Source organism: Vollenhovia emeryi, unplaced genomic scaffold, assembly GCF_000949405.1.
Source record: "Vollenhovia emeryi isolate VEMERY1.0 unplaced genomic scaffold, V.emery_V1.0 DF939150.1, whole genome shotgun sequence".
In the NCBI taxonomy this organism is placed as follows: domain Eukaryota; kingdom Metazoa; phylum Arthropoda; class Insecta; order Hymenoptera; family Formicidae; genus Vollenhovia; species Vollenhovia emeryi.
In genome coordinates this window covers 826,305-852,761 of record NW_011967216.1, presented here as the reverse complement: position 1 = coordinate 852,761, position 26,457 = coordinate 826,305, and positions in this window count along the sequence as shown.

The following is a 26,457-nucleotide window of genomic DNA, read 5'->3' as shown; positions in this document are numbered from 1 at the left end:
GTATATACAATACATTACAATACATGGCTGTGTATATAATTATTATATATACGTCTATTGTATGCATTGTGTATTTTTTATTTTTTTCCCTAATGAAAAAAGTCATTTTGACCGCGAAGTGCGCGCTTGGTCGCGCGGTATTGTTGCCGCTTTTCCGCGATGCCGATTGGTTGGTTGGCTGTTTCGAAATCGCGTTTTTCTATAAATGTAGCCTTTTTTTAAGCATAGTAACAACCTTCATGGCAACTGATATTGATCGACCACTTTGACAACTGCAACACTTTGAAGTTACAATATGTTGCGAATTTTTACTTGAATTATTTTTAAGATGTGTTAAGCTCGGCGTCCGTTATTCGTGAAGAGAAGATACTAATGCAATGCGTAGAGAAGCGGGGAAACGTATAGCGACGATGTTATTAAAATTTATGCGATAAGCAAAATTCATAAAAAGGGCGACATAGGAAAAATTTTATCACTTGCCATTTTGCCGTGCCTGAGCACGCGAAATCTCAGTCATCAATTGTGAAATATAATCGCTTATTATTTAAAAAGTACTAGAAATGACAAAACGTGCGCAACGTCACTTTAAAATAAAAAATAATTTGTCACTCACTGATACGCAACAGCAGAGTTGTACATCGTCAACTGTGTATGTTAAACTGTAAAAATATGTATATGATTATTATGACTAATTATATAAAATCGAAATGATTGTATTACATATACTTTATATTTTATATTTAAAAAATAGGTATTTATTAAAATAATTATATAGAATACTGAAAAAGTCTTCCTTTCAAATATAAACTCACAAAATTTTATACGTATGATTTTGTCTCTAACACTTACTCGAATCCTCGTTCGAATCATTTGAATAAATAAAATAAAAACACAGAACAGATGCTTTATTTTGCACAAGTAGCAAATAACATAAAAATGACACTCACCTCACCGATTTCTCCGCTGTTGCCCGATGCCTCCTCGGCCTCCTCCTCCTCCTCTCAGATTTCCTTGTTGCACTTACACAACACTAACTCGCGAAAGTCATCGTTCGCGCGAAATTTCGGCACTCCCGTACGCGATGTGAGATACCGCGAAACGCACGAAATATTGAAAAACGACAGAGCGAATCACAGCCGAAATCACGCACAAATTTCACGCACAAGTTTCTCTCTTTTCCCGAAAATAGAACGGATTACACGAAATCGATAGATAATTAAAAGCGCGGTGCGTAAACGTGATGTAACCGCGACAAAGTACCACGGTTCACATTTATATTTTAGATGACTTAGTCTCGTGAAATACCTATGTACGTTGATAAAGAGCCGTCGCCTCAACACGCAATTCGTTTCTCATTACAAGTTGTAGGAACTTAATAATCGAGGAACGTTACTCGTTACTGATAAAGGTGTACAAATCAATAGCGTTTTATCCCTACATTCGTCGCGATCGAGTCTTGGAAACCGATAACGCAAAAGTAATAGCACGCAAGGAGCGACTCTCGCCACTACCTGCCGGCTCGACGTTCGGCGAGCGAGTGAGAGCGCAGCGACCTTCGGGGGTACACGATGGCACGCAAAAACATCGTACGTCACCGCGCCGAGTGAAAAACAAAAAACGTTGAGAATTCGTTGGCCTGCTTAATCGTCGTACGATACCGCGCCGAGTGAAAAACAACAAAAGAACGTTGAGAATTCGTTGGCCTGCCTACGCAATGGAAAATTCCGTACTTAATATTTTATTGTACATTACTTTGTTCCGTGACTGTTGCTACGTTTTGCGTATTATTCCGCGGACTTATTGGTATTGATTAAATTAACGATTAATTCTGTTCAATCGAGAAAATGTTTCGAAACAAAAATCGTTGTTACTTAAATTCTAATTACTAAGATTAGCCCTTTTAATTAGAGATTTTACCTCAATAGTTGTGTATACAAATGTATATTACTAAATTGCAAATCTTCACTTATTATGGGCAAAAATTATCGAATTATTTACTTTAATAATAATATAAATTGGTATTAAATACTTTATTGGAAATAGCATTGCGGGCGCTATTTGGTTTAATTTATATTTATTCGTGATCTTCTTCACACATTAAGATTTTTTTCAGGTGAAGAAAACGTAATCTGACGTTGACACTCTGTCAAAATACATATTACATGATTTTCGCACTGACAGCTACTCGCACTACAAAGCCAAGCGAGAAAATCAGCATCGCGGAACAGCGTTAATAATTCGTCTTACATACCTTTTTAAAAAGAAGATTAGTTATCGTTGGATTTCATCAGAAGACTTTTCCACGATGCCGATTAGTTTTCCCGAAGCGCGGTGTGCTTCACTTCTATTTTGGATTTATAGTAAATGAAGATATGCAATTTAGAAATATACATTTGTATACACTAACTATTGAGGTAAAATCTCTAATCTTGGTAATTAGAATTTAAGTAACAACGATTTTTGTTTCGAAACATAGTCTCGATTGAACAGAATTAATCGTTAATTTAATCAATACTAATAAGTCCGCAGAGTAATACACAAAACGTAGTAACAGTCACGGAACAAAGTAATGTAAACTATTAAGTATGGAATTTTCTATTTCGTAGGCAACAACGGATTCGCAACGTTTTTTTGTTGTTTTTCACTCGGCTCGGTATCGTACGACGTTACGCGGGCCAATGTTTATCCGAGGGTCGCCGCGCTCTCTCACTCGCTCGCCGAACGTCGTGCCGGCAGGCAGTGTCGTGAGTCGCTCCGTACATCGTATTACTTTTGCGTTATCGGTTTCCAAGACACGATCGCGATGAATGCAGGGATAAAATGCTATTGATTTGCACATCTTTATTAGTAACGAGTCACGTTCCTCGAAAATTATCGCGATTAACTGTTGCAATTAATAACAACTATTGATCGCTGAAAATTTTGCTCACATAATTTATTTCGAGGATTAAATAAAATGACAAATGACAAGATTGTAAAATATCGTTTCGTTGCGGACTAATAACTACTTCTTCACCGCAGATTATGCTTCCGATGCTCGCGTTGCGTTTTATATCGCCAATTCAAAAGTGATTTATCCATTCTTCCGAATCAAAAATGCAAGTTGTTAGTTTGAGTAATTTGTATGACAGAAAGTCACGCGATATTTGTTAATACTATTTTGTGCGTTTCGCGGTATTTCACATCGCGTACGGGAGTGTCCGAAATTTCGCGCGATCGGTGATTTTCGCGAGTAAGTGTTGTGTAAGTGCCACAAGGAAATCTGAGAGGAGGAGGAGGCTAAGGAGGCATCGGACAATAACGGAGAAATGGTGAGGTAAGTGTCTTACATTCTTATGTTATTTGCTACTTGTACAAAATAAAGCATCTGTTCTATGTTTTTATTTTATTTATTCAAATGATTCGGACGAAGATTCGAATAAGTGTTAGAGACAAAACCATACGTATAAAATTTTGTTAGTCTATATTTAAAAGGAAGACTGTTTTTTGAGTTTGCATAATTATTGTAATAAATACCTATTTTGCAAAATATAAAATATACAATATATTTAATAAAATAATTTCGATTTTACCTAATTATTCTATAATAATTATATACTTATTTGTATTTTTACAGTTTAACGTATATAGTTAACGATGTATAACTCTGCTGTTGCGAATCGTATCAGTGAGTATTAACTTACTTTTTATTTTAAATTGACGTTGCGCATACAATTACTTCTTTGCATGTATAAAAATTCTTAAAAATATACAACGCTCAATTAGAAACTGCGCGCGCGAAGCGCGCGTTTTGTCATTTCTAGTATCATATATTTTATATAAAAATATTAAAAGAAATATATAAGAAAGTATATGTATATATATTCCCTAACAGCACATTTAGTAGATACATCCCAATAAACACAAATAAGTTAATGTTATGTAATCAAGGATATACATTTTATATATGTATATAATATTACATTAGGTATTCTAAGTATCTTAGAATTTAGGTTCTCCACGCTTTACCAGCGGAGATCAAATTGATTTCATTTGCAACCACTGTTAGATCTGATTTCTAGCCACTTTTTATATACTGCTGTTGGTTGATTTTTAAATACGAGAAAGCGTAACGTGCGATTGCCGCCTCGCGGCAACGAAGAGCATTATTGCAAAATTATAAAAATATAATTTAAATATCGTTTATATATTTCACATACATTTTTAGTATATTTTTGACATATATAATATTATATACGAATTTTTTAATAGAATTTTTATCTACCGAATGTATGAAATATATTACCGTATATTTTCATCTACTTTTTAAAATATATCTTTTTCCGTGGAGGCTAAGTGTAAACTCGAAAAAGTTACACTGTCCGCAAATAAAGATTTACCGTTAGAGACTTATTGAAAGTTTATTAAAGAATTGTTTCTGAGTTTTAGATTTTACGCAAAGCGCCTTGACGATTTCCTTTATACGTCTAAGAAATTATTTTCAGAGATAATTGTATGATGTTTAAGGCTCTTTTTTTCTACGTTGTAAGATGCCGACGATTTCCCACCCCGACTATCGGGGATGGGATTTTAAAAAGTGAGAGGTGCGCATGCCCGTCGAGCCACGTGGCACGATCGAGGGATCGCTCCGTCTCTCGGTCTCTTTCGTTCCGGGCCGGTCGAAAAAGACACACGCGAAAGATCCTCGAGGTAGAAGACGAGCGTGGACTCAATATGGGGAAGCAAATAATTTAAACGGAAGGCCCTGGAACAAGTGAGAGTGGGAATAATTAAAAAAGATGAGTACATCGATTCACTCCTCCATCGTGGATTATTAACTTGTAAATTATATCACTATTTGGACTTTGTAGAAAATACGCAAAATAGCGAAATAACTTTTACTCAATCGTAGAATTTAACTATTGTCTTGTCACTTATTAAAAATATCCGTTGAAATTTACGTATTGACCTTGCGAACGAATAACTAAAACATTGTTAAGAAGACATTGAAAATGTATAGCCGCGAATAACGATGCTACATACCATATGATGAATTATACGTATGAATTATGATAATAAATGTAAGCGTATAGTTCACGGATTTCCACCGACTCTTCTTTTTCTTTTCTCCTAACTACCTTCATACGAAAAATATATATTTAATTTGTAGACACTCGGGGTCTTACAACGTAAGCTGAACGCTACACAGCTAACGTAGAAAAAAAAGAGCCTTAAACATCATATTTCTAAAAATAGGCATACTCGTATATACCATATTTTTAGAAATGGCATTGAACTCGAAGTATCAAGGGCGGTTGATTACTTATCGTGAACTTAGAGAAGTGCCAGTGCGCTGCCAATACGCTCCAACAAATCTATCTGTCTGCAGCTATCTGCATAGTAAATACACCGCTGCGAAGTCAGCTTCGTAGCTGAGTTTTCTATCAAAGTCTGCATCGATAAAATCCCCCACTTGTATCTCCCGCTAGCTTAAACGTGACAAAATCGATGCTTCTTAATCGATAACATCGAGTGTTAAAAGCTCCCTTTTCCATAGGTGGAGCATTGATTTACATATGCTGTTGTATATGTTTAAATTCGTATGTGCAAAAACACATGGTTACAGAATTAATTAAAATAATCTATCTGTGCCGTGACAAAGCAACTCGGCGGATATCATTGTCAAGTCTTCCCGCTGTGAGAGGAGCACTCGATACATAAATTCGCAAATCCGTGAGCGTCGACGGGCCGCGGAAGGGAAAATCTCTGCTCATTTAACCAGCCCAAGGGTTCAACCCTTCCGACGTTTCCACCCTCCGACAATATTTAATGCATGTTTTAAGCGTAATTAAATGGCAGAGGGTTTACTGTCTACGACCACGGCCGCCCTCCCACGCAAATTATCGCATTTAACTCCCTCCTCGTCAACCAACCACCTCCCTCCCGTCTCCTTCGCCCTGGCCGCTCATCGGGTGTCCGCCGCTACAGCGGCGGCATTTCAGGGCGGCTTCGCCAGTCATAATGTACTTTTCATTAGCTCCGCACCCCTTTCGCGGCGCACATTCAACTCTGGAATATTCATCGCCTCTCGCAACCCTTTCCTTTAGAAAGTTCAGCACGCGCACTTCGTAACTCCCACGGAGCACTCAACAGGTTTTAATTACCATCGACGCCTCATCGACAAACTCGCTACGACGGCCGACTGTGAAATGTAATCTTTCTTACAATTAGTCTGCCAACAGCGTTTCGGCATCGTAAATTAATTTTGGATTTATGAGTGAAAATTGAGAAACACAAACTTGCGTCGTTACATTATTATCTTTCTTCCTAACGATTTATAATTAAAGTGTCAGCTATCGTTAAATGTTTAACATGTTGATTGCCACCCGTTATAAATGTTGTAAAAGTTTGTAAACAATTGATATATTATCATTATCATATTATATAGAATAAGATCAACATTTTATTCTGTAAATTTTAACAGATAAATCTTGTTACTAATAATATAGAACATATGATTGTGTAAGGTTAAAATTAAGTACACATTGTGTTGTTTTAACATTTCAGTTATTTTAATAATTTTACATTTGAGGTAAATTAACACATGAATGTGTTGAACATTTAACATAAAAATTTTAACCGGCATTTTTTTTAACAAGAAAACATTTTCCAACTGCGTACTTATTAAAACGGGAACTTATAGTCAACCCAACTTGTTACTTTATTAGTTTAATACGACGTTTCGACCCTACATTTTGGGTCCTTATCAACAAGTACTGCAAATCAACAACAAATCTGTTCGAAACGTCGTATTGAACTAATAAAGTAGCAAGTTTCCTATTTTAACATTTCATCATCACAGGTGACTATAATTAAGCAAACTCTCCATTCATTACTTATTGTTAGATTGAACCACAGGAACGAATCCGTTCGGTATTTATTATATTCATTAATTCCGCGAGACACTTCGCTGACGTCGCCCCGTTGTCATCGCCCTGCCCGATTCCGTAGACCCCACTACTCATGGTCCTAGCGGAGCTCCAAAACCAAGAATAACCCTTGCTTTGCATCTCACCTGTTGCTCGCCAACCCTCGACACTCCCGATGCTGGCGCTTCAGCGGGGGTGGCTAATTAAAGAGTCAGACGGTGGCTGGTTTCGCGGCAGCTTAATACCCGGCACCTTCCACCCTTCGAGCGGCGACTTCGCAACCCCTCTCCGCGCTTTTTCTTTCCTCGCCGGGGTCGGGACACGGACCGCGACATCCGCCAAACCCCCCCCCCCCAATCCCTCCCCCTTCCCGATCTTCATTCCTCTCGGTTTCACGGGCTTGGAATTAATTAGCAACTCCGGTTAAACAGGGGACGGACGAGGCGACTCATTTAGGGGATGTTTATTTTAACTTCAGTTTCCCGCAGCGCGGTCTTCTCTCTTATCCGAGCCAGTGGTATCCCGGAGGCTGGTGACTTTTTTATTACTTAATTAACTTCCTACTCTTCTTCTTCTCTTCTTTTCTCCCGTGTCACTGCTTCTTCAGCCACAACACAACTGTAGTTCTGCCCGCAAAGAGCACCCTCCGCGCCGTCCTCCGTCACCGGCCGCTGTTACCTTTAACATCGGCTTTTATGCAATTGACCCCTTTAACCCGTTTGTAATCTTCCTGACTGATTGTGAGACTTAACTACGCGCTACGTATCATCAAATATTGCGATTTATAAATCAAAGATTAATACGGGGGATTATTAATAATTTTTTTTCTTCAGGACACAAAAGTCGATTAAAACAACCTTGTGTATCGACGTTTAAACGAGAGCGAAGTCTTTCGAATTTTTTAAGAGATGAGCGCACGGAATTTACCGCGAATCTTATCTCACGCACGAGACATCTCGTGTATAATTAAAAGTGTATCAATCAAATTGTTCTACAGCGATAATTAAAGATCTCACATGCCAGGGAAACGAATTAAACATCGATCACGATCGCGCAACTGGTCGGAACCGATCCTTGGGGAATCGTATGTGCCCGCTTTTCGACAGGCTATCTCTCTCTCTCTTTCTCTCTCCCTTTCCCTTGCCATCTTTTTCCCTTCTGCGGCGCAGTTCGGCAATTATTTCCTCGTTATTTTTCACCGTGCGAGCGACTCGCGACCCGCTGCCTAATTATCGCGGTGAAGATAATCATCCCGATGGACCAACCGCCTCCCTGCCGCCGCCATCGCCGTCGCCGTTGCCGCCGCCGCCGCCGCCGGGCGGCCGCCTCGTCCTCGAGAAGAGAGCCCCGGAGAGAACCCTGTAATTATAATACCAGCGTCGAATGCGAGTCCTGGGCACGGTGGTGCTGGTGCGAGCGAGAGGCAGAGAGGACGCGAATCGTTTCTCGCGAAATTGCTTACGGCTCTCCGCATTTCTGCACGTGAAACCCTTGCAACGTAACGCGTGGCCGGGCCAAGCTCGCCGCTCGGGGCCGGCGCGCACACGGGAAGGCTTGCTTGCGTGCCGCGGCACTGAGGACACAGCAAATTAGGTGTTAGAGAGCCGCGAATTTACGAGGTGACTTTTTTACGTGCGCGCGAAGTCCCGGAGTAGCAGGCTTCAAAATCCCTTCACCAATGGCACTGCTGGGTCTCACGAGACGACGGACGTCCGACCTTTTCTCTCTTTTGTTGGATATACGTTTCCGCGAGGAGCCTGTTCGCAGAATATAATTAGGGAATGGCGAGTCTCGGGGGGGAAAAAAAATGGATTTAGCAAGCGCCTCGTTAACTCACTAGTCGCAGGATTTGTGTTTCTACTGGCTGATCTGGATTTTTAAGGACCTTTGTTATTTTTATTATGCCCGAGATAATGAACGATAAACATTATTCTACAAAATTGTATGTGATTTATCTTCGACTGAATAGTGATCTACTTTCCGAGAGAATATAGAGTAGGTGTGAGGTTAAAAGTAAAATACGGCTTTATTCTACTTTAAAGGATACTTTATTGTGGGGGAGCAACCATAAATCAATTAATTCGGGTAAACGTCGTCAATGTATTAAAATCGCTCGAGAGAAGCGATTAACGAGGGGTTTAGCAGCGAGGCTTTTAACATCCACGATAAGACCGGAAGCTCATCTAATTAATTTCGCCCGTAGAAAGGAATCCCCCCCCCCACGGCAGGAATTGACTACACAATTAAAAAAAACTGCGTAGGAAGGTGACGAGAAGGAGGAAGAATGAGTAAGAGGTAGTCGGTAGGAAGGGAGAGGGATCAGGATTATTTCGTTATGTCTCGCGGCAAGCCGGGTCGTCCGGCAATTAGCCGTCCTATAATTATCGTCCTCGGTCTTATTAGCTCATTCCGCTCGAAGTACTGTTTGCGTTGATTAGGGGACAAAGTAATATCCGGTAACAAAGTAGAATATTTTGCCATTCTATTCATTCTACTGACACGTCGACAGACCAAAGAAACAAAAATGCTTAATCGTAGATTGATATTCGGCAAATGAACGTAAATGAACGTAGTGTCAACGTTTGTAACATATCGAATGAAAGAGTAGAAACGAGGGAAAAGTAAAGGGAAGAGGTATTTAGAGGAAACTTTATTACGAGAAGAAATTTTATTTGGTGGATTATTTCCTCGCGGTTGACTTCAACGAACCAGAGATTTTAATACATTCTATATAAGTCAACATAATATAATATTATGTATATTGATATAAAAGGAATTGTATGAATAGTAAAGAGATAAATCGAAATTTTTATGTTAAATATATTTTGTTTAAATGAAACTTGTGTGTGTGGGTGGGTGTTTGTGTCTTGATAATTGATGGAAGAGAAAGATGCATTTAAGTCGGAAACGAACCCAGATTAACGATAGGTTTCCCGTTCAAAACTGTCGCAGGTATAAAACAATTTTGAAAACATGATTAAGCACATTCGCAGATAAAAGAGGAGAAATTTACCTACGAGGACCGAGGAAGAATAGCGAAAAGGTTTTTCTTACGCTCGCACGGCGGTAACCTTTTTTATTCTTCTAGCAAAGAACCTGAATAATAATCCTCCCTGAACCAAACTAATTTTGTCTTTCAAAATCTAGACAGGGTGGATTTTGTAGGTACATATTTTACACATTCACAAAGAAACTTTCCGAGGCTTCAAAGCCGCTTTCAAACTAAGACCCTACTCCGGAGTTGGGTCTTTTTGTTTTTTCTCGGTATTCATTCCTGCGCGCGATTGTTATCGCGAAGACGGCACCTGAATAAAACGCCATGGTTCCGCCACCCTTGATGGCCGACCAGGAACCCGGGAGTCCTTTCCTCTCCGCATTTGCCACGTTTGGCAAAAATTACCGCATGAGTAATGACTCCTCGGGTTACTTTAACCCCGGCCCGCTGTGGTTAAAGAGAAACGTAATCACCGCGTTTAATTCTCTCCTCACGGATAAACGTCGTCGCATTTTACATGCGATCCGTGCAACGAGTCGTAATGGAAAACCTCTCTCTCTTTCTTTTACCATACTTTTTTCCTCACTTTCCACGCCATATTTCTATTATCATTACGCGCGAATCGTTTTGCAACATATCTGTGCTACGACCAGCGAGTTAACTTTCCCACACGCAGCGCGCGTACCAACTCGTCGGTCTCGCGGCACGTATTTATCACTTTAATTCTTGACGCTAGGTCGAATTTCGCGGTGTCGCTTAACAATTAGCGCCGATACATCAAGTCCCGCGCATGCCATTAATCTTCATCAATGGCATCAGCATTCCTTCCTCTCTCGATACGTCCGTATCTTGCCGTCCGCCTGCAGGTTGATCGAACGCGGCGTATCGTTTCGACGTCTGCTACGTCAGTTTTGGTCAGGGGCGACTTACTTCAAAATTCAATAAGCGCAGATCTGCGCTATTTTAAAAAAAAATGATAAAGACAAATTTGGTACGTTTGTAAATTCTCACGTACGCGGGACGTGTCGATTTGGTCTGGCGAGAAATACGCTTGGTAGTGCATCGAGATTTACATTGCGAGGGGAAAAGAGTACGTTTTGTCGATGCGCCCTCGTCTCGAATTGTCCCCGCGCCAGAATTGTCCGTCCGTTACGATGCCCTCCGCGGATGGCGAACCCCGCGGAACTACCCCGTTCTTGCGATCACGGTCAAGATTTCGCGGGGTCACGTGTTGCCACGTGAGAATGCGGCTCGACGACGAGGTCCGCGCGCCGCTGTGCTGCGCGCCCGTGCGCGGTTGGTTTAAGCGCGATTAATCTTCGTTAAGTAAGCAAGCAAGCGAGCCCTTCCACTTCCATTCCGTGCGAACGCCTCGCACACGAAGTACGCGCTCCCACACACGTATACGCGCGCACACCATCGACACCTCGCGTATGGTGCACCATGAGTAGCGAAGCATCTTGCACCGATCCCTCTCCAGTCATCTCTCTCTCTCTATCTCTCTTTCTTGTGCCCCTTCACGGTCTTCCCTCCCCCCTCTCTTACTCACTCACTCACTCACTCACTCTCTCTCTCTCTCTGTCTTCGTTTCTTCCAACATCGTATCTTCCTCGCGTCCGCGCCCGTTTAGTTATGCCAGAGCCCCGGTGTGTGTACACACACCGGGGCGCTGATTAAATCTGAGTAATTAAGGGAGTTAACCTCGACTTAACTTGACTTAACGCAGTCACGCCCGCTTGCCCACCCCTCATATTTGCGCCGTTTACACGCGCTTTACATTGTTCCAGCGGAGAGAAAAGGAGAAAGACAGAGCGGGAGGGAGAGAGGTGCCGTACCCTCCGCTACCTTCGCTCGTCGTCATCCTCCTTCGCCTCCTTCTTTCTCCTTCTCGCCCTCTTTTGCCGTGCCGAGCCTCCTCATGTATGCACGCACGCACGCACGCACGCTCGATTCACAGTTAATTGCTATGCAACGCTAATTACACAGCTCGTGCCCGACGGAGAAAAGAGTGCGCGCCGTTCCCGATGCAAATTAAATGCGTGGGCTCCCAATCGCGCCGGAGTTGCGCGAGCAGCGAATTGAACTTTGTTGGCTGTCGAGGAAATAGCGATTGGGCGTTGGTTAATTAGGGTCTCGGTGGTTTAGCGGACGTGATTAGTGTCCGTCGGGACGCGCGCGTAATGGCCGCGTAAGATTTATTTCCGTCTGCCGTGGCGTGTGACACGCATCGAACGAGCCTGTACTCGCGGCGCATAACGCCAGGCCGATTGTGTAAGTTTTAATCAAGACCGCGCGCGGCCGATACTTTCACGTCCAAGCGTAGCGCGGAAGTCGCACAAGAATGTAATTCCCGTGTAATCTAATAATATAATTAGCCCCAACTCGCCGGGAATATTAATGCTGGGGAAAAGAGTTTCTTTCGCGACAAATTCGCGTGTGCGTGTGTGTGTGTGGGGGGGGGGGGTGCGCCGTACCTCGTCAATTTATCTCGAGAAACGGAGCGTATCTCGCAGATAATTGCACAAAACTAACATCCCTCAATATCTATCGATATCGTGCACCCGGAAAAAAGTTTCTTTGAATTTTAACCTTACCGGACCCTCATTTAATTTCAAAGAAATGATTTTTTTCCTTAAAGGGATGCTGGAGTGAGTCTGCACTTTTGGCACCTTTTGCTCCTAGAACTGTCAATTGGTGAAAACATTTCTGTAATATTTAAGTTAGGATAGGTGTCCCAATTAGTGAGCCTGACCCGGATTGTGTGTCTTTGATAGAAAACACGCGAGATGAGAAAAATAAAAGGATAGGTGTAGAAAATAAATGTTTTTATTTAAGTTGAATTCAATACCGTTTTATTATAAAGCATAATATTGCAATTTATAATGGTTTTGGGCCAATAAGTGGCCAAACATTGGAGCGTAACCATCTCGCGAGATTGGCAACCGATATAAGCCCGAGTGTAAGCCCAAAATTTGGTTCTTTAATAGGCCCGATTATATCTGAATCTAAGCCCAACATTGGGCCTCGCAGAGGATCATCGGTTGACAATCTCGCGCGATGGTTATGCTCCAAGGTTCGGCCATTTATTGGTCCATTTTCTTTATTGTTGATCGGCTACCGATATTCGAGATTGACCCGATGTTCAGCCAAGTTGACCACCCTTACATCTGAAAATGTTCTACACTCTACAGGTATCTAAAAATGATAGCGAAAATAGGCCTAATGACGATTTTCGATATATACTTTATTTAAATTAACAAAAATTACAAAAATTACGAGGATTGGTTTATTAATCGCAGGCCAATCTTGGCTTATATCCGATTTGCTAATATCAGTTAGTTAATGATGGTCCGAACAATGATTAAAAATCGACCTGTCAGCGTTGGATCTCCAATCTTAGGCCAAAAAATGGTTTTATTTAATAGGTTCATTCATGACGAACTAAATATCGGCCTTAGTAGAATTGTCAATGTTGGGGACAAGATATGTTGCCGAATATTGTCCGAACTTAGGCGTCTAAACTCTGGCTATGCGATAATGGACCAAACAATGGCCACGTTGTCTACCTTAGCAAACCCTACGTGGGATGCTGCTCTTTGCTGCTCTTTGACGAGAGGGTTTACAGTGTATATATTCTCTGTAGCATCCCCATAACTAAAATTTTCTTTTCTTGAGACAGGAAGTGTAATTCTTCAAATATGTCAAATATTCTAAGTAGTAGAAACAAATAAAGATTTAGTAGATTCAAAGAAACATGATTTTAACATATCTCATTTGTTTCGCCTAAATAACAATATCTTTTTTTCTGGGTGTAGTAGTGTTGAGAGATAAACCTAATAAAAAGGAACTATTCGCGACGACCTAGGTCCGCCAGTTTTCCGCGCTGCCTCAGGCTCGATGGTCGCAACGTATCCTCGGTTGCCGAGAGCGAAAGCATTCTTTGCCCAGTCGGACTTTTATTTCTCGGATTCCCCTGGAACGACATCAAGAACCATCGCCTTTTGAAGAGCAGCGTCCATACGCGCGACTCAAATAGTCCAGTTGATCCGCGGGGCCGCGCGCGGGATGGACCCAGTCATCCGACGTCGCCTATTGATACAAGCGTCTCGCCTCCGGCATCGACATAAACCGACACACTTCGCAACGGCCGCGGCGCGGTGCGACGCAGAACGGAGCGCGGAGCGTCGCGACGCGCATGGGTTCCGCTCGCGCTCGAGCATAGGAGGAGAGGTGCCTCGCCTAATTAGCCCGGTCGAGTATTTCCGTCGCGTGACGTCACGTGAGCCCGTTCGCCTGGCCCGTGGCCAGCCTCTCTCTGCCGAACTATAAACCATATTCACACCCACGCTACACAATTAGCCCGCGCCGCGCAACCCGGGGAATTATAATATCCGCGGGACCGCGCGGTCGCTCGCCCGCTCGCGCGGCGGCGGCGCGGCGGCGTCGCGACGCGCGAGGGGTCGCGCGCGTCCATTGCGGTGGTGCGATGCGAATAGAGCGTGCGGGGTGGAGGAAACGCGCTGCACGATATTTTTCTACAGCAACGATCGCGATCGTGACGTATGTAAAGAAAAAAAAAACACAAAGTATAGCGTTTGGTCTTCGGAGCGCGCCTCGTAAGTACATCGCGGAGTATAATTGTCTCGTTGGTAGCGTCTACGATAATATTTCGCCGATGTATCTCTCGTGGCGTATCAATTATTGACGCGATAACTATAGAGGAAAGGAAGAAAGTTGTGCCGCGCCATTACAATAGACCAATCGTCGCAGGAGCGACGCTAGAATAACGTGCAGCATAGAATTGTCTTATGTATTTTTCGCAGATGTCTTCCGTCCACCCCCTTTTCTCTCTCTCTCTCTCTCTGTCCTTTTTTTTAAAGACAATTGCGCCTGGATGTTGAGTGGGAAAGAAGAAGTCGCGGAGAGATTTTTGAATTTTCCTCATGGCAACGACGGCGACTCCGCCACGGATTTCGTCGTAATCTCACCTACGCCTTCTCCCCCCCTGCCGCGCGCCGCGCGAATACCAAGTTTCGACTGCATTCACCTCTCCCTCTTACTTTCCACCGCCGCCCGCCGACCACCCCCGACGACGACCTCGAGACGCAAATATGAACGCGCGCGAGAGCCCATAACGTCGCCATCGTTTCGCGATTGCGAGAATTCTCCGATTTTTCCGACGCAAATTGCAATCGTGGATTTCCAGGCGTTTACGAACGCACGATTAATCGGAGTACTCTTGCCCCAGGGGTAAGTACTCGTTTTAACAAGAGAAATGCACGAGGGTTTTGCTCAATAAATATATATTATATTAAAAGGTACATCCCCTCCTCTCAAATATTTAAAATACTTTTTAATAAGCCGTCCTCTTATAATAATCCATGACAGTGTTTTACGTTCAAGAATGTTACTCAGTAGTTATTTTACGTTGTACCAAATGACGACTTAAGGAAGCGTTGATTGATGAGAATTGCTTCATTGATGTAAAGGACCCAACTGGAAATCCTTTAAATTACACGGTGACTTATTTTAGTCCCATGACATTCTGATTTAATCGAGCCAAATCTTGATGAAGATTGATGGATTCTGATGTCTACTCCGTCTAGATTGATTTAACGTATTATTTTTGTCGTATCGTCGTATTGTGTCATACTCCAACTCATTTTAGGTTTCTTTGGCATGCTCTCTCATTTAATATTGGCTTGCTTCGTAATGTTACTTTATACCAATTTACTCTAATTGATATCTACCAGTGAGAGCTGCGGGAAAATTGCATAATATTCTAAATCGGTAGGGAGTGGGGGATCGAGCGGTGAATTTGATTTCTAATTTAACTTTACGCGTTAATTAACGATAATCTCTAATCTCTTGCGTTAGGTTGTTTAGTAACTTTAGAACTCCTTGTAGTTTTCTGCTGGTAATTTTTGTGAAAGTTTTGTAAATTTGCAATGCATCAAGCTTTTGAATAGAATTGGAATCCGTACACTTTTAAAGTCTCCTGCACGTTTTGCTTAAAACGTAAGACTCGAATCTTAAACGTGCCGTAGTGAGATAGTGTCGTAAAACTGTGGAGAGTAGTACTATGGAACCGTAGGGGAAACATTCCCTCGGAATGGCCTCCCTATCGAGACATCGAGCACATCGGATAGTGAATGCTACCAATTTTAAAGTTGGAAGACCGTTAGAAGCTTGCAAAAGCATTGAGACATCTTGTCCCGAAATGTTACGAATCGAAAATAAAATGATTAACAAATGCTAATAATTTAAATTGGTGGTTCTGATGGCGCGGAACAAATATTAATGATTAAAGCAATTGCGTATAAGTTTGCTTATTTGTAACGGCCAGTATTTCGCCATGACGTAAACGAATGAAAATGGTCGGTCACCTTCCACTCGGTGGGCTTCAAAATATGGGAATCTAAACAACACGCGAATCGAATTGGCGCGGATCGCGGGAGCGTGAATTCGGGAGCCGATCAAGCATCGCCGTCGCGACTATCAGCCACGTTATTCTTGCGAAGCGAAAGCGGCGAGAGGGGCGAACGGCGCGGGACACCCCGGGGATGGCTCAAAACTCAAAAGAGTGTGCCCTCGGATCCCTCCGCGTCGGATGAGAGGAGGAGGACGCGGGCGTACGGAGGAATGCGGGAAGATAGGGGAGTGCTCGCGGGGGGAGGGTGGGGGGAGGGGAGGGGGTGCTCGGGGGCGGAGGTAAGTATTGATTCAGATTCAGCTAGTTAGCTATGCTCAGAGTCGGCACCTACCCCGCCTGGCATCCACCTTCGGCCTTTTCTCCACCGGCTCCTCGCCCTGCTCCTCCTATCTCCCCTCGCGACCTCCGGGTATCTCGCGAGAGGGTGGCCGGTGAGCAACGGGCGGGCAGAATCTCGGGTGAAACGAGGGTGCGAGGGTAGGAGGGTGGCGCGAGAAAAGGGATGCAAAGAGGGGCGCCGGAGATGTGCGTGTGGAAATCCGCGGAGGGAAACGTAGGTGACAACCTTCCAGCAATTTCGACTAGGGATAGCGAAGCAGCCCTTCCTCTCGCGCGAGAACCCTCCTTCCCCGGTCCTTTTTCGCCTTACCGTTTGCTTCGTTCTCCACTTAGGTGCCTATCGCACCGAATCTCTTTGTATTCCCATGACAACGGGGTGGATGCACTCCAAGTGCAAGCGGATGCGCGATAATGCACAGGTCAACGTTTCGCGAGAGCGAGAATTCGCTGAACGTGTGCGCTTCTTCTTCCGACGAGCCGCAGCTTTAGAAATCGCGCGCAGCTCCCGCGCGGAAACAAAATAATCTCCTGGCTATTAATAATTTAGGGAAACAGATAGGGATTATTATTTTAGATGGAATAATGCCAGAGGACGGAGAAATTTCGGCGAATTGTGTCCTCTGCGACCAACTCTCGAGCACAATAATGCTACACAGCCGCTAATTGTCGCAGTTGCTGTCTACTAATCTCTAAATGACATGGTGAATGATTAGATCATTTATATCTTAAAACTCCGAGATGTAGTTATGTCATAATTTTGTATAATCATGCCCACGATGGACAATTGTGTCTATACGGTTGCGTCTAATTATTTAAAATATCTTTATCTCGCAATGCCAAGACATTAGTTTGAAAAATAGCAATTGCAAATTCATAGACGTCTCTTATATCGCGTAATAATTACAAATTTTAACGGAAAGCGAAACGACTTGAATCGCGTAATCGCCGCTCTCGCGAGCTAATAACAGAAACTGACGCGCTTCCCAGGCGCAAGTTTCCAGGCGTCGTGACGCCGACGCCTCGCTATGTTTTTCCCACACATTCCGTTCTCGAAGCTCGCAGCTTTACGGGCGTCCCCATCTCGCGGATTTTTCTGCAACCAAGGCGTCGCGACGCCTTAGCAGCTAATAAGAGACGCCACCGGACCGAGACGCTTGCACTTGCGTCGCGGCGCTCGCCGCGGACGGATCTGTTTGCGCGAATGAGACAGACGTTGAGACGCAACGAAGACTTGTCTCGCGATGAAAACGAACTGAACAATATGATTAATTATATTCCAATTGTATATTTAATTGGAATATATTGATATATACACATAGAGGAAAGTCCCCTATTATGAGACAAGCTTCTGAAATGAGATAGCGGGGTATCTGCTAAATTAACAGGCATCATCTGTTGGTTTCGTCGCGAATTTATTGCCCCTGGAGTGAGATCCGTTCAGTGGAAGATTCATTGTTAGATCGGCTAATCGTTGTGAGTAAAGATTTGTGATTAAAATTTGATGTTGAATCTATCTCGTATTGGAATCCATCTCATAACAGAGGACTTTCCTCTACATACAAGTTACATAATCGCGGTATCAATGTAAATTGTATTACACATCGACTTGCGATCTTATCAGCTTGACGAATTTTGTACAAATTTTTATTTTTGCAAGTTTCGCATGTATAAATATCGCAAAATCTCCATCTACGTATTTTTTCCTGATTACGCAATTATTTTTGTCTCTTTGTCTTTCTTCGAGGTGAAACGTCACTTATGTAATATCATTATTGTGGCAATTTTTTTCTAAATCAAAATCTAAATCAGCGACACACAAGTCGCGCTGCACAATGCCCACGGCCGTTTAATCCCTCTCCACCACCACCAGATCGAAACGTTTAACAGGTAATACCGGTGACGCGCTCGTCGATCGTAAAAGTAACCCTGGCGACCGACAAAACACTTGGTTTCTATACACAATCATATATTTATTAAGCCATGCCGGGTGCGACAAGATTTATCTTCGGCTGAAGGAAAAGGACGTTGATTTAAGATCGCGGGCACGTCTCGGCTCGTATTATAAAACGCATGCTATCGCCCTCCTCTCCGCGCTCGCCCGCCCGCCCGCCCGCTCTGTCCTCGCTGCATCCCCCTTTTTTTTCCCCTCCCGCCTCGCATTAATTGATCCCCGGTGATTTATATAAACAGAAATAGATAATTACGATCGCGGATTCCTACCTGCCGCACCGAACCCCGAACGACTTTATTCACAATCGCGATTTAATGATTCCCGACATCGATCATGCGAACAAACGCTGCTTAGCGTTTATCTGCGCGAGAGCGAAGCTTTAAATGAGCACCCGTCGCTTTTACGAGCCACTGTTTCTTCGATATGCTGTTAATTTACATGTTTGCGGTAAGTGATTTTTCCCGTCGCGCGGTGATTTATACCTGACGAAGTACGCTTCGCAGCGCGCGGTTTTTACGTCTTCCTTCTCTCTCCCCCCTCCCCCTCCCCTCCCCTCACCCCGCTCCTTTCGCTACCATTTTTCTTCGTCTCCTTAATTATAGTCGCCGATTACACAGTCAATACCGCTATCGTTAAGTATATTCCATTACCGCGCACTGACATCCGTCACGTCTCCAGGTCGATCGCTACGTATTTTTATGCCGGGCTCGTTGATCTAATTTCCTTAGGAAGAAAAGCCAATATCGATTACACTTGCGTGTTGCAACTCTTGTGATTCATATGCTGTGTTTCGCTAACTCGCCGTGCTTTCGATAACCACGAATGTGGGTCAAAATCTTTCGAAAAACCGAACGTTTCGTACTTTTCATATGTCTTCTTCGCAATATAAATGTTTATCGTGTCCATTTTCGGCACTTAGAGGGAAGTCCTCTATTATGAGACGGTTTCTAATGTAAGATAGTAGGTCTGCAACATCCAGATTGAATCGCAACTCTTAGCTCGCGACGATTGCCCGATCTAACAATGCGTTTTTCACTAAATAGCTGTCACTGCAAGGGTAACAAATTCACGCTAGAACCAACAAACACTATTGATTTAGCAGAAACCCCGCTATCTTATATTAGAAACGTATCTCATAATAGGGCACTGTCATCTACTGTCTACATTGTCTTCTTTTCGTATGATCTTGCAATTGTAGCGCGTTAAATTTTTAAAAATCTATCGATCACACATTCTTAGCTAAAGTCAGCTAAGTTTATTATCGAGCATTTGAGTAAGTGTAGCATATAATTTTGATCTCTCGTGCGCCAGCTTTCTTGATTTAAAAAAAAAGAATGATCTCGCCAACGCGTAAATCATTTTTGATCTGTGTCCTACAATTATCGGGCTGACGTCTATCCTCTATGGCACGATCGTCGGAATTGATATCGGCGCGAAATCATTACTGCCCGCGAACTATATTGGCTGTAATTTGCGTAACGATAACAATCGGCTTTAAGTGGAACAATAGGCTGCCGTGACGATAATTAGTGCCACATACTGTCTGTCGTGATGACAATTGTGACGGTAGCAATGAGTAAATAGTAACATTAACAATGGCCGCGTCGATAGCGCAATATTCGCGGCGGCCTGGAATAATTCTACGTTGTATCCAGCCGGCTTTCATGTATCCGCGAATAAACGAAGATGTACGACGATTACTGGGAAATGGCCGTGACGTGTGTGCGTGGATTAACCCGCGCCGAAGCATACTACAAATACAGATAGGAACGATAATAATTCTTTATTGCTTCTCGATATCTGCATCGGCCGTGTAGGGGATAACAGCATTAAGCCAATTTTAGTCACTCTGGCGTTTCTTCATTCCTCAATCGGCTTCAATCAACTATAATTAAAAACGTAACGGTATCACATTCCATCCGACCTCGTCATCCTGCGCCATTTGAATATTTCAACGGTGTAAAATGCAGAGTGAGTAAAGAGCGGCGAATTAGATAGAAAATTAAGATTTCCTCCCCCCCCGTGAACCCTCCGCCGTTTGACGCATGTGCAAAGTAATGCGAAATCTGTTCGATCTTGACGCAAACGTCGAACACGAGGCATTTCGCGAAACATTATTACAGCAGGAAAAAGAGGATGTAGCGAGCGAAAAGGATAAGAATCGGCGATTCTCGTTTCGTTTCGTGAGACAACGGGTCAGCTTCTTTCTTTTACACTGCTCACACATATACCCGCCCGCAGAAAGTCGTATACACCAGATTGTGTGCATATGCGAGACGAAACGCTCCGGAGGCGGCTCGACGACGCACAGTCGACCTTTATTGGAATATTTATGGCGCCTGGCTGTACGGGACGAATTTTTATCGATCCGTTGTGTTTGCCGCGCCGTCGATACCGGGTTCGGGTTTCGATCTCGTCGACGGAAATCGCGATATTTATTCATAAGCCCCGGTTAGAGCGCGCGCATCGCGCGCATAATAAAGCTCGCGGATTGCCCGACCGGCTGACGCTCCTCGGTCTTCCGAGAGCCGCGAGCCTGCTTTCGGGAACATGACTTGAGGAAAAATAACACGGCAAGATACGAAAGCAACAAGATTCGGAGACAGTCGATTTCGGCGCCCCTTTTAAAAACTCCTATTTATGTTTAAACGAATAATTGCACCGAGCATATGTGTCATTTAAATAACTTGCCAATTGTATAACACAATATTTCATTTGAAGGAATAAAGGACTAATGCCCGTTTCTACCAATGCAGATTAACTTTAATCTCAGCTTAAATTACTTCTTGTCCTTTTCCAATTCGTAAAACCAGAGAAAGATACAAAGCAAGTTGAATCGAGATTAAAGTTAAACTGCGTTGGTAGAAACGGGTATAAGAGAAAGGAAACCTGTGACAGGGTGTTAATGTCTAAATATTTTATTTTAAATTTATTGCGAAAATTTATTGCCTCGGTGATCGAATTGGTTGAGGCGTCCGTCTAGCGTGAGGGAGGTCCGGGTTCAAACCCTGGCTGAGGTGATAGTTTTTCGCGGTAAATTTAGAATAAAATATTGAGACACTAACACCCTGTCACGGCTCTCAGTCCTTTATTCCTTCAAATTTGTGTTTATCACATTTGAGCCATACAAATTTTACTAATTTGACAACATTTCATCTTGTATGACAATGAAAATTCCGTTGTGCGGTACAGTATAGTCTAAAACTTCGTACAGCAGACAATGCGTTGATGAAACTTTATTGAAGATTGTCTAATTCTATGCAAGACAATATTCGCTCGACTTTCTTGCGTATTGGACGCCACGCGTCTGCTCTACGGCCGAATGTGCCCAAGCTCGCGCATTGAATTTATCACGAAGTTTAACCACGTCCGGTGCACCAAAGGAAGACTCCAATTTTCTTGCATGATATTTCTAAGTTCGCGCAAGAACGTTATAATTTTATCGGCCGCAATGATTCGGCGATGCCATCGTATTTTTCCGACATTTTTTTTTCTTTCGCTTCCTCGCCTTTAGGCCTTTTGTTTTCTCTGCTGGGTCCCTGTAACGCCCACAAACCTATTCCCGAGTATTCCTGCCGTGGGTGTTATTAAAAATTAGGGAGCAGGCGTCGGTTGCAAGTCACCCGGCCTGAGTGACTCCGAGAGGCGCTTACGTAATTAAAAAATTACAGGGCCGACGTGCCCAACGGTTCGTTACTTCCCCAACGAGGAAGCGAGGTAAAGGAACACCCCGGACCCGAGGGCGAAAAACGGGAGTTTCTGGGTTCATTCATGGAGCCAAGGAGCTACGTGACGTCACCGAGCCCGGCTTGGCTTCCCTTCCGTTTCATCGCCAAATTGTTCTCCCGATAAACCTTCATCTGACTCCAGATATTAATCTTTCTTGCGATGCATTAGAAATGCGTAACTCTTTGTAACGGACGATAAATACGAGACGAAACAGTTCATTTTGCGATTACAAAAACATAAATACGTTTTGCAAAAGTGTTTATTTTATGTTTAAAGCTCTCTCTATTTAGCACATAATAAATAATTATACGTCCGTGAAAGAGTGGAAAGTTTTTGGCCGCGTGGAATGGCCACCGGCAATTGCAGCGATACCTGCATCGTATATCATTTACTAACTGCATCGTAACGTTTCGCGTACGCGTAAATTACTCATCGCATCGAGGGCACATCCAAATAGAGGCGAGCGCTCGTCTGCGATTCAACGCCAATAAATTCCCCGCTGATCAGAGAACCGGGTCAAACTTGTATGCGAGAAAAAAAAAAGGATTTAGCTCGTGCGATAAATGTTTTTCGCAAGAGATCAATTTCTCAATTGGATGAAGTCGATTAATCTATTAATCATAATTATAAATTACATTAGAAATTGTAGCCTGCAATATTAGGAGGCGGGAACAGGTGGATCGAGCGCAATGTATTTGTGATAATCGACGAGGATCGAATACGCAAGGCGGAAGAGCGGGATAAAAATACAGGGAGATAAAGGGCGGAGGAAAAATCACCGCACGCGTCTTCCTCGCGGCGCAACCCGCGCAGGCAAATCACCCCGGCCAATCCCTTCATCCGCGATACTGTAATATCGGATATGGCAATAAATTACATATCGACCTGGGAGCGAGTTTCAGCCCCTGCCACCGCCGGGCAGCCCTTCACCTCGAGACGGCACGAAAGAACCTCACCCCCTGCGCCGCGCCGCTCGGTGTACACGAGAACGGGCGGAGCTATATAATCACACTTAATGACACTCGATACGAACATGTAACATCGGCATTGCGCGAGATACTAGAACGATAAGGACGTGTTTCGGGCCGCAGGCGCGCTGTAAGTTTCCAAGATGCGCGCCTCGGTGAGGGCTCGAGCCGGCGTTCGTGTAACCTACGCGTTACCTCTTCTTGGGTTTCGTCTCCTAAAATGCATACATAAAGGTCTTGCGCGATACCCTCGGCTACGCGCGATTTAACCTTGGAACCCACGCGAAGGGTTAGCCGTAACCCCGAGCGGTTCTTTTACGCGTCCTTTGTTACCGCGTTACGTCCGCAACCGTCGAGGTTCGCGCGACGATGTCTTTTTCGTCTATACAGCCGGCAGACAAGTATCTTCTAGGTATGCTAATCCCGTCGAGATCACAGGATTATACATAGATGGCGGAATTAAAATCGACAATATATTTTTAACGCGTTGTTTTTAGAATCCATTCGGACGTAGCGAGATTTGACGATATTAAAGTGTCGTGCTTCCATATAAAGCGATTACACGCATCATGGAAATAATGTCGTCACGTTGGTAATGGAGGGAGTTATATTGGGATTCACAGAATGTGGAGCTATTTTGGAGAATGCGAGATGTCGGATTACCGAAATTGAAACGAGTATGTCGCGAGATGGGTTGCGCGTCGTGTGCAACGAGCAGATACGTGCCGTTTTCTATATTAGCATTTAGTCATTACCTTATCCGGCTGATCAGCCTGTACTGCGGCATATCGAGCTTGTATCTCCGTTACGTCCTTCGCGCCTTCGTTCGCACGCGAACGATTATTGGTGTCCCGCACTATATATCACGAACGCCCCGGGATCAGCGGCACGATTTGTGACCCTTGTTTTTACTTCGAAATTAGTTAACTGCGAGACGCAACATGTTGCTACAGTTGTCATCGTACTCAATCTACCCAATCGAAACGTTGGGAGTACAGGTCTGATATTCGTAGACGCAAATTAATCCGGCACCCGCGCCCATCGTTCGCAGCGACCCTACCCATTTTCTATTTCGCGACGCGACTAGTCTTATAAATATAGCATTCATTAAAATAATTTTAATTTTAAGCGTAACTTCATCTTTTCTGACGTTTTAATTATTTTTCTCGCAAATAAAACACGCTGACGCGATATTTACAATTATCTCGTAGAAAAAATTATGGAAAGGATATCTTATTTTTCGTAAAACTAGGTGACACGTGGGAATGATATTTTCTGGAAAAAATTTCATTCTGTTGTTGTAATTTTAGAAAAACTAAAAATAGAAGAGCTTTCGTGAACCCACACGGAATATTCAAACTGTGGTAAATCTTCCGAAAACTCACCTACATGAAATAATGGTAGGAATACCCGGTTCCTATGTACTTTTGTCCTCTGAACATGAATAATAAACCAAATTTAAGATATTCTCCCGCCAGCAAATGTTAAAATAATTAAGGTGAATAATCGGACACCACTGGCAACAGGAAAACTTCCTTTATTAGCACGTTTCGGCTTTTATGAAGTGCAATTAAACTAATTCAAACGGCGCATGGCATGTGGTCAAATGCCACCAATTCAAATTATTAATACGCAAAACTTGTGTCGCTGTAGACAAGTGTCATCACTGTAACATCGTGGCAATAAGACTGGCACCGAAGCTCCCCCTTCCCGCACCAGCTCCGCCGTTAGGAAGGCGGACCTCACTTGCGGGTGTGGGGATGGGACCTTGCATTGGCTTACAAAATTCGGAACCGAAATCAGAAGAGCGCGTGGGATGGATTTCGGCTTCGAATGGACAGTCGAAAACCCACGTGAAACAAATCAAATCTAACAAACTGCTTTAGTGATGATTTTTTACGTTACTCTTTGACTTCCATGTCCGATCGATTTCCACAGGGTCTTTTGCGTTTTCCGTGTTCTTTGTGCACTTTTTCCGGTGTTTCTCTATTGTAAACCAAGTCCCACTTTCTGGCTGTATGCTAAAGGTAATAAAGCATATATATATTTTTTCCGGTGTTTCTTGTCCCGAGCTTGTCCCTTGTTTTAAGTTATATATTATGTTCGGTGGACAAAAATACATAGACATTGGGTATTCTTACCCATTATTTCATATGGGTGGGTTTCCGAAAGTTGACCATACTATTTTGAAAGAAGCGCGCTTAAGATTTTGGGACGTTAATTTTTAATAGTTTACCTACATGTTTACTTTCATCTAAAGTTCCATGTTTATGACTTTAAACTAGTGGAAACAATTTTTTAACTTCTTTGAAACTCCTAGTTCTATAACCCTTAAACCATCTCCAAGTTCCGATGTAAGCGGATTGGAAGCTTCTGTAGATTTCTTCTGCCGTTTTTTTTTAACATTAAGACTCTAAATTAAAGGCAACTCCGGTACCGTTAACGAGCGCATAAAGGCGAACGACATTCTACTCCGTTCTCTCTTGTCTCTCCCCCTCTTCGTCCCTCGTTTGCTACTAAGATCTCCGCTTTTCTTGGCTACACTATCAGTAATTCCATTTTACTACACAACGTACTTGACACCCACCGTCGGACCGGTTCGAGACCACAGGACAGAAACATCACGCCCGCCCCGGCAACGTGCAACGTAATCGGCTCGCTGGAATTTACTGTAATCTGGAAGCTAGAGACGATCACGATCGTCTTAGCTCGACAGATTAAAACCGTTTACCTTGCCAAAAAGAAGAAAGCAGAGAGACCACCCCCGTACTCTTTTCGTTCGTCTCGCTTGACATTTGCACCGTACTTTGCCGGATGTAAAATTAACTGTGACCGCATTCATTAGGCGACGTCATGGTGAGGGTAAAGAATTTGTATTTATCTTGCGACCATTACTGAAGATGAGTCTTTAACAATAAACGGAATTTTACCGGTGGCCATCCAGTTGTCAGGTATGAAAGAATTTTCTAGCGAACTCGATGTTCGTGAATTATTTGTTGTTAATAATAACGCGAGGAAGCAATAAAAGATCGCGGAGATGAGTAGCGATGTTCGATTCTTTTAGAATTTTTGGAATTTATAGATAATAGAACCGTGTGAACCAGTTGCTTCTGCAGAATTGTTCTACATTACTT